Source organism: Lolium perenne, chromosome 7, assembly GCF_019359855.2.
Source record: "Lolium perenne isolate Kyuss_39 chromosome 7, Kyuss_2.0, whole genome shotgun sequence".
Classification (NCBI taxonomy): Eukaryota; Viridiplantae; Streptophyta; class Magnoliopsida; order Poales; family Poaceae; genus Lolium; species Lolium perenne.
This window is the reverse complement of record NC_067250.2, coordinates 40,419,353-40,431,955: the sequence shown is the minus strand read 5'-3', so window position 1 is coordinate 40,431,955 and position 12,603 is coordinate 40,419,353. Positions and strand designations below refer to the sequence as shown.

The 12,603-nt window shown below is 45.0% G+C and overlaps 1 long non-coding RNA gene across 8 annotated transcripts; it reads left to right on the top strand.

The window, feature by feature from the left end:
* The first annotated feature begins 1,863 nt into the window (after nt 1-1,863).
* Nucleotides 1,864-9,329, top strand: LOC127317751 (uncharacterized). Of its 8 annotated transcripts, none has more exons than XR_007861443.2 (9): nt 1,864-2,879; nt 3,012-3,112; nt 3,234-3,344; nt 5,049-5,209; nt 5,734-7,103; nt 7,213-7,412; nt 7,576-8,141; nt 8,263-8,328; nt 8,554-9,329. It is a non-coding gene; the product is annotated as an uncharacterized lncRNA (long non-coding RNA). The 8 variants fall into 8 exon arrangements; XR_007861440.2 differs by lacking the exon at nt 8,263-8,328 and having other exon boundaries at nt 1,866-2,879; nt 7,576-7,789; nt 7,907-8,141; nt 8,554-9,328; XR_011748035.1 differs by lacking the exon at nt 8,263-8,328 and having other exon boundaries at nt 1,874-2,879; nt 5,734-5,892; nt 6,995-7,103; nt 8,554-9,325.
* The last annotated feature ends 3,274 nt before the right edge of the window (nt 9,330-12,603 follow it).

Genomic DNA, 12,603 nt, shown 5'->3' with positions numbered 1-12,603 from the left:
CCCAAAGCCCATTTTTGTCCGGCGCGACCCGATACGGTGTCCGGCGCCCCGAGCCCGTCCCCGTCCCACAGGGGACGCACCGGGGACGCCGGACACACCAAAAAGCGAGGCGGGCTCCCACATGTCGGCGACTATTTGCATAAACCGTTGGTTCGCGCCTCTTTTCTCGTCGCTCCTTCGTTCCCGCGCCTCCCACCCCACCGCCACCGCTGGATTTCCCGGCCGGTTGGGCGTCTGATCTCTGCTGAGAGTCGGCACCATTGTCGCGGCTGGTGCTCCCGCGGGTCGTGCCGCCGCCGTCGCTTCGCCAGCGCGTCCCAAAACGCGCCGTCAAATCCGCCCCACCTCCGCGCACAGAAGGTGCTCGACGACTTGCCAGGTAGGCGCGATTGGCCGCTGTTTGTTGCGTCGTCTACCTCGGCGCAATTTTAACCATTGATTTTGCTTTAGCCATGGACAACGACGATGAGATGCTTGCCCTGCTGCTGGAGGACGAGCAAGCCTTCGATGACGACCTGCGGGAGCATTTGCTGATCATCGCGTCCCTCAAGGACATGATTGACGTTGAGGCGGAGAAGAGGAAGAGGCCGCGCCGTGGAGGATAAGGCCGGGAAGAAGGAAGTCGAAGCCCCGGCTGATTTTCTCGCCATGCACGCAGAGATCTGTGACAGCAATGTTCATGAACAACTTCAAGCTGATCTCGTTGAGCATTTGTGGAGGATCAAAGGAAATACCGTGGCACCTTGATCTACCATCTAGCCATATTTATTATATTTGTTTACTTGTTTGTTGTAATTTAATTTGAAAATAATCCTCGCAAACATTTTTATTCATATGCTATATTTGATAAATGGTTCTATGTCAAAAAAAAAGTATTTTAAATATTTGGGGGAGGCGTTTGGGGGACGCGGCTGGAGACGTCCCCAAAGACGACACGAACAAAACACGTCCCCAAACGCTCAGGCGCGGTTTGGGGGGACAGAGATCCAGTGCCTTGCTAGTCACAAGGCACAGCTTGCCTTGCAACCCCACATCCACCCTTCGTCCAGATCCAACGGCTATCCAAAGACCAAAGCAAAAGTTCACGAGGTTGGCCAGAACCAGGCATGACCGGACCAGCCAAATATCCACGCGGGAAGGCAAAAGCTGCGCGGGCTTCCCAGCGGAGCTCTGCCGCCGGCGCCGTCGAGAGAAAGGGAGGGGAGGGAGCCCAGGCCGCTGCAGCCGAAGAATACGCCGCCGGCGGTGCGCTCCGCCCCCACTACGACGGGCTCCTCCATCCCGCCCAAGACCGCCCCGCCGTGGAAAAAAAAGGTCGAGCTCAGGCGGCTGCAGCCAGAGAAGACGCCGCTGGCAGGGCCCTTCGCCCCCACTACGACGGGCTCCTCCGCCGAATGACCAGCTCCGACGACACCATCTGCCCCACTCCGGCGAATTCATCTGCATCCGTCTGACTCTTTCTTGTAGGTAGCCGTCGCCAGCACTGCCTACAGCTATTTTGTTACAGTACTTTTTTTTTAGATGTATTATGCAGTTGAGTGATTTGTTGAGAATTCCATTTTTTACTGATTGCAGTGATGCGCTTTTCAATTTGATATGTACTCGAAGGATTATGTAAGCAGAGCCCGTTGTTGATTAAATGTGAAGTGCTACAAAGTATGTCTATTTGTTCAATTCATTTTCAGTTCAACTTTCCAGTTGGTTATAATATATGCATCAGCCCTCCGATCCATATTACTTGATGCTAAAATGGATGTACCTACAACAAAAAATATATTTTCCGTTCACTAAAATTTATGCATCAGGTTGCAATGGGAGGCACCAGCCGCCTGATGGGAGACGGACGGGGGAAGCCGGAGGTGGGCGCTCCTCGAGGTTGCCAGAGCTCACCATGGAGGAGCAGCCGGGCCTGCTCCTCTCGCCTTCCCGCGTGCTGAATGGAAAGGCCGCCGGAGCTCTCGTCCTTTCCCGCGGCCCGGAGACGGGATCTGCAGCGACGAGAGTTGCCTCGCGCGCGTGAGGATGAAGTTGGGTCCGTGCCTGGTTGTGGTCAATCTCCTGAACTTTTGCTTTGGTCTTTGGATGGCCGTTGGATCTGAACGAAGGGTGGATGTGGGGGTGCAAGGCAAGTTGTGCCTTGTGACTAGCAAGGCACTGGATCTCTGTCCGGTTTGGGGACGCTTTGGAGATGCTCTTATGCCTCTATAAATGGTATAGACCGCCGCCGCGGCGACCTCCCTCCGCCACCGCTACCGTCCGCCGCCGCCGTGACCGTCCGCCGCCCCGACGCCTGCGTCCCCACCGGATCCCATGCTCCCGCTACTCTACGGCCGCCACCATTGCGGGCTCCGCCGCCGCGGGAGGTAAGGGAAGCGGCGCGGGCGCCCGCCACCACCGCTGGTCCTCCGCCGACCGCGGGAGGGAAGGGAGGTGGCGTGCCCGGCCGCCACCACCGCGCGTCCTCCGCCGTCCGGGTCAGGTTCGCCGCCCCCGTCATCTGCACCACCTCTCCGTCGTCTTCCGGCCGTGGGTGGTCGGGGCGGCCGCAGGTGGACGCAGGGGAAAGGGCCCCTCCTCCTCCTTCGCAGCTTCGGCCGTGGTGGCCGCAGTACGAAGTGGCCGCTGCCGACGGCGCGCGCCACGGCCATGGTCTTTAGCAGCAGCTCCATGGCGTCGATCTGGAGCGCGAGGGCAGCAGAGGAAGCGAGGCCCCGAGCTCCTGTGTGACCGTCCTCTCCCAGAGCTCCATCCGGACCGCCATTTTCCCCTCCCCCAAGATGCACTTCCTCCATCTTGTGTGCATAGGCCCTCACGCACACATGGACATGGCTACTGTGTAGAGCTACTCCATAGTTGAAGAAAACAGTCCCAAAGGCCAGGTGAGCTCTTTTTGATTTGGCCACTCCTGGCTCTCTAATTGATTCAAGTGCTTTTAACCAGAATTATCATGCATACTTTGCTTCAGCTGTGCACATTTTTCCTCAATTTCTGTTCTAACTTTGAGGTTGCAGGTTTGCACATCACTTGTTTGTGTAAATGCTCAATGAGCAGTACTACTCAGGGAACGGCAACATGATAAACATAGGAGAAAACCCAAGGGCTATTTCAGAAGGTAAGAATGCCGGTTCTACCATATCTCTTTGTACGTCCCTTGCAATTTCTCCATGTAGCAACATTCAAACAACGTTATAATCTATTATGTTTTTTTTTTCTTGTTTCATGGTTGTTGGCAGGATGATGAGAAGGTGCAGTGTTAACTATGGGTTGCAATATTCTTCATGGAATTTTGGGCCTTGTGAAAATAATGATTCTTGTGTGAAATCTGCTCCCTTATATTTATTCAGGTATTGACCTTTGTCTTTATCTGTTGCCAGGTTTAGATCTATGTTAAGTATTTTAGATCAAGATTGTAGGTTGCTTGTGCTCATTCCGGATTCCAGATGCATGCATTCATTTACATGTAAATAACATTTGTCCCCTGGTGGCTGTAAAGGCTAATAAGGGCAGAACCTAATTGTATATGCTGCAAAAGTATGCTAGCTACATTACATAACTAAGCTGCAATAGCTTCAGGTTTTCTAACACTGCATAAGGTTGTAACCTGAAATGTCTTGCACTTCAAAACTTGCATATGTATAACTAAATTTGGATTTAGGCTCGCATAGTGAGCACTTCACAAGTTTTAGATGCTACATCAATAATTTATTTATAGCTCATTAGCACTGTCTTAATTCAGACATTTAACTGAAATTTGACTGCAGTATGTTTCTCTGGAAAGAAACAGAATCAAAATTCGGGCCTGATTAAGTTTCAGCAGCATCCTTTATGCAACCTGATTAATATATTGATTCTGGTCCTATGATGGTTCCTCCTGGTAGAACTATACTTGTATTTGCTGTATGCGTAGCTGTGGTCTTATCAATGGATGATTTTCTGATAGTTATTTGTTCTTTGTCTCTATCCAAAATTTCCTCCCGGAATTCATTTATATAATATTGGATGGATGGTTGGTAATTTACATACCATTGCCATACTTCTGAAATGAATATGATGTCAACATCTGCAGTTCATAAATGTACAGTACATGCTTCTTTGATAATATCTTCATATATGTTATATATGCCTAGGAAAATCTTGAAGTTTTCTTATCTAAAATGAAATTGAAAGTCATCTTTATTCCACAGTTGCAATACTATTTTCCCAGTTCAGAGCTGTGAAAGTGTTCTTTATTCCATGTATTGACCACTGTGTAATAGATGGTAGAACAAAAATTTACCTACAAACTGTTAAACTAGAAAAGAAGGATTAAGAGTTTTGTGTTTAGAGTTTATAATAAGGGATGGGTACTGAAAAGTGTGGTGTTGGGTTCATGTCCTACATTTGCACCTTGACTATATTAGTCTAATGATGTTACTAGCTGGTTAAATGGAATGTGGCCTTGAATTCAGTCACTGTCTGTGTCAATTGACAGCAGTCATTAACGTAGTTTGACCATAATTCCAGAAAGTTAAATTCTGAAGGAAGACGAAAATGGGTTTCATGTTCACTCCGAGCAGGGTTTGCTTAGCACATAGATTATAGTAGTTTTGTTAACTTTTGCTTCCCAGAAGATGGAAATCTTGTGTTTTAATATATTATAAAGGTAGAGATAATTTACAATCCTAAAGCCATGCTAGGAACCACACACATCACTTATGTCTGAACATTATATAGGCATAAATTTTGTCTGTCCTAAATGTGCCCATTATCATCAATTTTTTATCCAAGTGTGCATACAAGCCAAAAGGCAGGCTAGGAATCACACACAACATCACTTAGGTCTAAATATGTTATATAATTCCATGAGTTTGACTATTCTAATGCCCTTTTATGCCACTGACTGTACTGTTTTGCTATTTAAAGTGTACATTGTCATTACCAATAGAAGTCCCTTCGCAAAATACAGCATTGCCATCGAAGCCATTGTTGGATTCACATTTTTTTCAGCAGAAGAGTTGCCTTTTTCTGCTTATCATTGACATTTATTTTTGTTATTTCTGGCAATACAGAGCATGTAGCACTCACCTGGATTCTATGGATACAATGTAGATCCTTGTAACTATGGTAGTACTTCGCCAGGTGGCGCATATGAGCATGAGTACAACTATGATAAGCTTCCTTGGGACCATTGACATCATGTGCGGCGAGTGGTTTCTATAACCACTACGAGGTAGTTGTTCAATATTCTGCCTTTGGTTTATGTAAGCAGAGGAACTAGAAGAACTGTGTGTCTACTTAGATGACTTGAACCTCCATGACCATGTACTTGAGTAGTACTATCTAAGAACCATCTACCTAAGTTTATATGTAATATGTTTCAATGATATGCTTGTATGCAGTATATTTCCATGGTTCACCGCTTATATTCTTTGGTTATCAAATAATTAGATAGCCCTACCATTTCTGAGGGCGTTTTGTCAGGTTTATAGAATTTCTTTGGTTTTTTAAGTTTCCACACAATGTCGCTTGCTCACTTGATGAAAATTCCAATTATTTGTATTCGATTCATGTATGCTTGCTCGGCGTAGGTGAGCAAGCGCGCGGCAAGCCGCGTATTCCTACCTAGTATATAATGTTGTGATTGAAATTGAACTGATAGGGTTGTCTTTTATTGCATTTTGAATTGCCTGTATTTCCTTCGGTTTTTTCTCTAGCTATTATTTTAAAGGTCTCTGTTGCTTTATTTTGTAACAGGACCAATTTGACATGATTGACTTGTTGGACAATGAGATTGTCAAGCTCGAGAACTTCCCTTTGATGTCGTTTCCCTTCACAGAAGAAGTTCTGAAGATAGTGTTGTCATACTCTGTGGGCATGGCTGTTGCTTATTATTCACCACCGTTAACCAATTAGGTACAATGTCCATCTACTGATATGCTGCTACAAGAATGTTATCTTTCAAGACAACATCCTTGAGATGTTGGCATGTCAATTACCCATTCTAGAAATATCCAACATGCCAAACAGGTATGATGGGTGGAGTACTAACGCTAACATGGCATCACATAGACGTTCTATACAAAAACGCTGAAATATCGCAGGGAACAATATTACACTATGGCTTCTCTTTGCTTCTCGAATACACGATGTAGCATTCCGTGTTTTACTTGCTTTCCTGTAAATACGATTTAATACCTATCTTTACCAATCATATGCTACTCAGATGTCCAGAATAGCCTCTAGATCAGATTGACATGAATCTCTCATGTAACTTGGATAATTTACCGACCATATTCTACTTGAGTAATATTACCATAGTTCTCTCTTCGAATATATATATATACTTTCCCTATTTCTTGCTGCAAGCACTTATGAAGATATGTAGTCCTAATATGGTTTGGTGCCGGTTTGGTTAAGTAAAGCGTGATACAGATATAATATAAATCATTCAGTGCTCTCAGTTGGGGTTTACCTTTGTTATTTTTGCTCAATGGTCTTGTGTGTGGGGAAGTAGAAATAACTTTTGGTGACCTGACAGGTGTTTTGCCCTTTTTTTTAATTGCAACTGCCCTTTTGTATGCAAATAAGATCAACATTTGTCTTTCATCACAGAATTAATCCTCCACTTTAGTGAAGTTCATAGATATATCTGACAGATAGTCTCTTAATTCTTAACTCTTCATGCAAACTTTCATTGTAGTTCATGGAGAAGTTCACTCTTTTAATCAAGCACTGCTCGAACTAAAGCACTTTTAGAGGCATCTTGCTTAAGATCCACATATATTTATGTGTATCATTTGTGTTTAAATAACTATCTGAATATATGCACTGACATTTTGTAAGCTGTCAGTTTGGTGTGCTGAGTGTTGGTCAGGTTTCCATTACGTTTGATGCTGACTGTATATCAAATCAAAAAACAACCATGTACCAGTATCTTAGGGGTATTACTGTAGTAATAATGTGAACGTGTATGATCAGTTTCCCTCTGATTTGGTATCATTCCCATGGATATTAGAATTTGGAGTAATGTGAATGTGTGTGGTCCATTCTCTACTATGTGTGCCAATCTGGCAAAGAAAAGAAGTGGAAGAATCTCACCGAAGAGTTTCATGAAGGAGAACAAGGTAATGTCTCTCTTGTGAATACAATCAAGTTTGTTCCTGCATTTTTATGTTATTATTTCTTCTAGCACTACTTAGTTTTATTCTAGCACTTACTTTGCTTATATTTCAGTGATCTATGCTGTACACACATAAAATATATATTGGACGGTTCATCCATGCTATTGGAATATTAGCATGTTTCCTTTCCTCGCCAAGCACTAGATGACCTGCTGCTTTTAGTACTGTATAAAGTTATACATGAGCGATAGTTGGCAGATGGACTTCAAACAGACACACTTTGATCAATACTCTCCAGATTTTTATACATGGGTATGTAAAGTAAAAGGGTAATATTACAAGCAACCTTCTTCTATTGTTTTCGGGAAAAAAACCCTACCAACATCATTGCAGAACTCAGTACCACTGTAATATCAAAAAACAAAATGCCATAGCACCACTCTTCTGAAATACTAAACTGAATTTGTATGGATAGGTTGGAATTGTTGGTGTTCCACTGGACTAATGAAGAAGACCAAGGTGATAGAGGACAACTGGGTTCCAGTCTGGGAGGAGTTCACCTTGATCCGTGTGCAGGTGCACAAGTACAACATGTCGGAGAAGGACAAATTGGCACAAGAGGGGTTGATTCTGCTTTGGTTTCAAATCCACAGTGTGCACAGGCTGTTGTTGGTGGTGTTGAGCATGAGGTATGTTCCAATGATACTTTCTCTAGCATTCCTCGTGCTTTTATTGTATTTTATCCCACCATATACAATTTTTATTGATGTATTATCTGCTTCAAATTGCTAATAAAAATGCTTCAGGTCAAAGGTTAGGCAATATATGCTTTTGTGACTTTGGTGGATGGTATTCCTTATAGTGAAGAACTATGAAAAGGCCACATAGCAGTAGTCTAAAATCAGGTATATCAATGGATTACACCCTTTCAATAAAAAGTCTGAAAGAAGTTGCATTATTTTGTAGACAACCAGAGCAAAGGCTGCTGCTGATTTCTGGGTTCCAGGAATAGGAAGGAATGCTTATGTTTAAAAGGATCAGGTTAGTCTTTCCATAATCCCTGACCGCTGAAACTCATTTCAGATTAGAACTTAACGTTGGGTTCGAACCACTATATATTATGTTGAGAACTTGATATAGCAGGTCCACAATACTTTAATAGGTTGAAGTTGTAGGTTGACACATCAGAAAGCACCATGAGAGTATGCAAGGTCCTCCATTCTAATGGGTAATTTGACATCGCAAGAGCCAATGATATTCTGAATTCGAGTAGCTCAATATTAAGTCTCATAAAAATAAAATTGGAAGTTTTTTTTTGTAAATGCAAGTGTATCTAGAAACTGAAAATAGGCCATGGATCTGCACCATGCGAGTTGTAGGTTGACACATCAGAAAGCACCATGAGGGTATGCAAGGTCCTCCATTATAATGTTTAGTTCTACTTTTTTTGCAGCTTTGGTGATCCATCTTCTCAAAGCAAAGCCATAGACCATGGATCTGTTCTCCGCTCTAATGTGACAGCAACTGTCAGTTGGCAAGAGAGCAGGTCGGGACGGGGCTACCTTCTGGACGGTTTGGATTTAGAATGCCCAAACCCTAATTCTCTGTTTAACCCCTTTGCCTCATTTATATGTATTCTTGAGCTCCTCAGTTATATTAGCTATTTAGCTTAGACACCATCTGAGTAAACATGGTCCAAGTGTTATTTGTTAAATACTCATATTGGTTTTCTGTCTTCCTCAATACATTGTCTCAGTTTGACCAAGCAGAAGCTCTCAAACAATGCAGCATACATGCATGCCCTGTAATGGTCAGAAAAAGAGTAGAACTAAACATATTATTGCAATATGGGCTATTTACTATGGTGCGGCCTTTTATTCTATTGTCTTCGTCGCGCTGTGGTTGTTGATGCACCATGGCCGACGATTTTTCTCTCTTTGGATTGAAGGGAGAGAAGTGGAAGAGGGGGAGAGGAGGAGGTGGACGAGGAGGAGAGGAGAAGGTGGAGAAGTGGAAGAGGAGGAGAGAAGAAGGTGGAGAACTGAAAGAGTAGGAGGAAAACGTGGAGAAGAGGAAGAAGCGGAGGGGATAAGGTGGAGAAGGGGTAGATGAGGGAAAAGTTTGAAACTAGAGAAAGGGAATTTTTTAGATTTGATTTTTTTTAACCGAAGTCTAAAACCTGAAAAGAACTCTACTTTCCTTTTCGTACGGGCATTGAAATTGTAAAATTTTATGTAGATATATTTTTATATTAAAAAGATTTTCATCGGAGGTCGTATGCAACCAGAAAAAACTGTTTTACCGAAATATGATGCCATTTTGTATAATATATTAAAATTTATGTTTGTTAATTTTCCTTCAAACTAGATGACATAGCACATGGCCATTTCAAAATATTTTATTCTTTGAATTTTCCGTCATTTTCTCTATTTTTTTTTGAAAACTCAAAAGGCAATATCGATCTTGGGGGTGCAAATCTGAAGATTAAGTTGATAGTACTAGTATTTTGCCTGATTCGCACTTGTCAGTGTACTATATTGGCCGCGGGCAAAGGCACACAGGATTGGTATAGATATAGCACTTGTGTGCCCCCGTGGGCGCGCGCTGCGGGTACTTTATCGATCCGAGTACAAGTGTGCTGCCCTCCGCTACGCTGCCATTACGCGCGTACCAGTCGTGTGCACATTTTTGACACGCGACTACTAATACCGATCGCGTGCGTTTAGACGGGTGCGCTACCATTGAACGTTTCCCTATAACGTTTTCCCTACTAGTGAGGGGTGGCGCCGCTAGTGAGGAGGTCTGCGACTAGGGGCACAGCCGACCAAGAGTTGTGCATGCTGCGGCGACGCCGCCGGTGAGGAGGTCCGCGGCTAGGGGCACTGCCGGCTAGGAGTTGCTCGGGCGGGGCGGCAGTCGGGCGGCGAGCGGTGAGACGACCTCCAATGCTCCAAATTTATATCTTTTTTTTCTTTTTCCAAACTAGTGGGCCTCACCATTTTTCCCTAAACAAGCCGGTGATGGCGTGCCGTCTCTCCATGCCACGTTTGATTTTTTTCTTCAATAAAGTGAATATATTAATATTAAAAGATACCAATTACGCAACCACTGCAACAACACAATACTTTAATGGCAATACGGATGCACACAACCAAAGAAAAAAAGAAAAAGAAACTAGGAAATAAAAGTCCTGCTATGAATTTTCAGCCCTAGTAGCAACAATACAACCACCACAAAGACAACACCTAAACTCCAGTCTCTCTAAAATCGACGCCTCCAAAAAAGAAATAATGCACACGCGCCATCGTTCGATTAAAGATCTTAGGTTTACACCCTGAAGATAGTCACCGATATCAAAACAATGCCTTCAACAAGGCAATTGTCAGACACAACAAAGTAAGGCCAGACGTTGGATTTTTACCCTAAAAGATAAGACTTTGAACTTAACATGTGATGTCGTTCCCACTTACATATTGCTGCTGTGAAATCTGGAACACCAAGCAAGTCCCTCAACAGCGCAGAGACTCAAACCTCCATGTCTAGTCCCTCAATCCAGCCTCCATGATATTCTCCAGCTCTGACTTCACCATAGACCAAAATGTCACCTGGTGGCAAGGAAAAACAGAACTCCGCACCCCTCTAGAACCAAATGGTAGGAATAAAAGCATGGAAGCGCACAATCGAATACCACCCATTCCAGCAAACTCAAGTCATAAGGTGCACTGTTACATTCACCGGAGAGCCTTCTGAAACTCAACACGTTGGCCAGATCAAGAAAGCCCGGTCACAGGTAGGTCTTAATCTTCGCACAAGAGAAACCCTAGGACAACAACCTTTATTCAATGATGCAGACGAAGGCCCCCATGCCGCCAGTCGCCTCCATGCCGGATAGGTCGGAGAGGAAAGAGGCAGTCCAGGTGCAAGGTTGCAGGTGCCGGCAATCCAAGGAGCCGCTAGACCACGTCGCCCCGGCCGTGGCTGAACCCATCTAGCGCGATCGGCCTTAGCCTAGATCTCGGCCTGATGATCGAGAACGCCGCATGCTCGTCGAAGACTCACTGGAGGCGCACCACCTCCTCGCCGCCGCCACACCGACGGAGGGCCTCAGGCCTCTGCCGAAAAGCCTCGCCGCCATGTGCTCCAATCGGAGTTCACCGGACGGCACCTCGCCATCCCAACCACCGTCTTTGATGGGGAGGGTGATGCTACCACCGCTGGCGAGGGCAGCGGAGGCGGCCAGTGGGGCAGGGATGGAGGCGGTGGGGGGTTAGAGATGGGAGGGTGTCTCCAGAGTCGCCCGAGAGGGAACGACTCGGGAGAGAGTATTTTGTCTAGATCTGAAAAAAATTGGCAAGCATTTTGCCCCGTTTGCCTGGAGAGTGTTCCCCACTATCAGATTCGTGGTTTTAGTGCACACTGCAAAAAATATGAATGGTAAGCATTTTATCACGCTGATGTAAAATGGTATTTTTAGAATTTATATTGAAATGTGGTAGTTTTATGCTAAAGACTTGACTCATGATAGTCCTGGTGATATGATGACAAGGTCAGTTTTTATTGCCAAGTTTAAGCTTTGCTCAAGCTTCGTTGGTACAATTGTTTAACCCTAGTGTCTAAAAGTGTTTTCTTTGTTGCTCAGGAAATTACTATTGTTGATGCTACAAGATAGAATTTGTTTCATGTGGAGTTTTCTATGTTATGATCCAAATTCATATAAAAGGAGTCTCACTTCTGACAAGCGGATCGAGGACCGTCGTCAGGAGGCTTAGAGTCGAGAGATGGCTCCAGGATATTTGATTTTCCTTGATTTTCCATCTCGTCGCCTAGCTTCTCTGTGCCGCTAGAAGTCCACTTGCGGGTCGCAACATTCGGGGCTGCCGGTCCTTGGTTGTGCTGCCAGCCTGGCACCTCTGCAAGCTGCTCCACAACCCCCCTCCCCCGCCACTTGCCTGGCCGGTCGACCAGCACACCGCTCTGGTAACCACTGCCACCGCCTCCTCACATGCATGTGAGCCCAGCACACGGGTCTTTACCCGGAACCTGACGGAAGCTCTCAAGCAACAACCGCCACCTCAAACTGCGCCACTTCTTCTCCCCAACCACAAACATGGCATCTTTAAGGGCGACGCGGGTGGAGTAGGGGCGGCACCGCGAGTGAGGAGGTCCGCGACTAGGGGAACCGCTGACCAGGAGTTGCACGAGCGGGGCGGCAGTCGGGCGGGAGCGGATGGACTCCAATGCTCCAAATTTAAATTTTTCTTTCCTTTTCCTAACTGGTGGGTCCCACCATTTTCCCCTAGACAAGCCGTTGATGGCATGCCGTCTCTCCATGCCATGTTTGCCTCAAGAGTGTTTCCCACTATCAAATTCGTTATCAATCCGTGTTAAAATTGGTTTGAGTGCACACTACGAAAAATATGAATGGTAGTATTTTATCACGCTGACGTAAAATGATATTTTCAGAATTTAAATTGAGATATGGTACAGTAGTTTTATGCTAAAG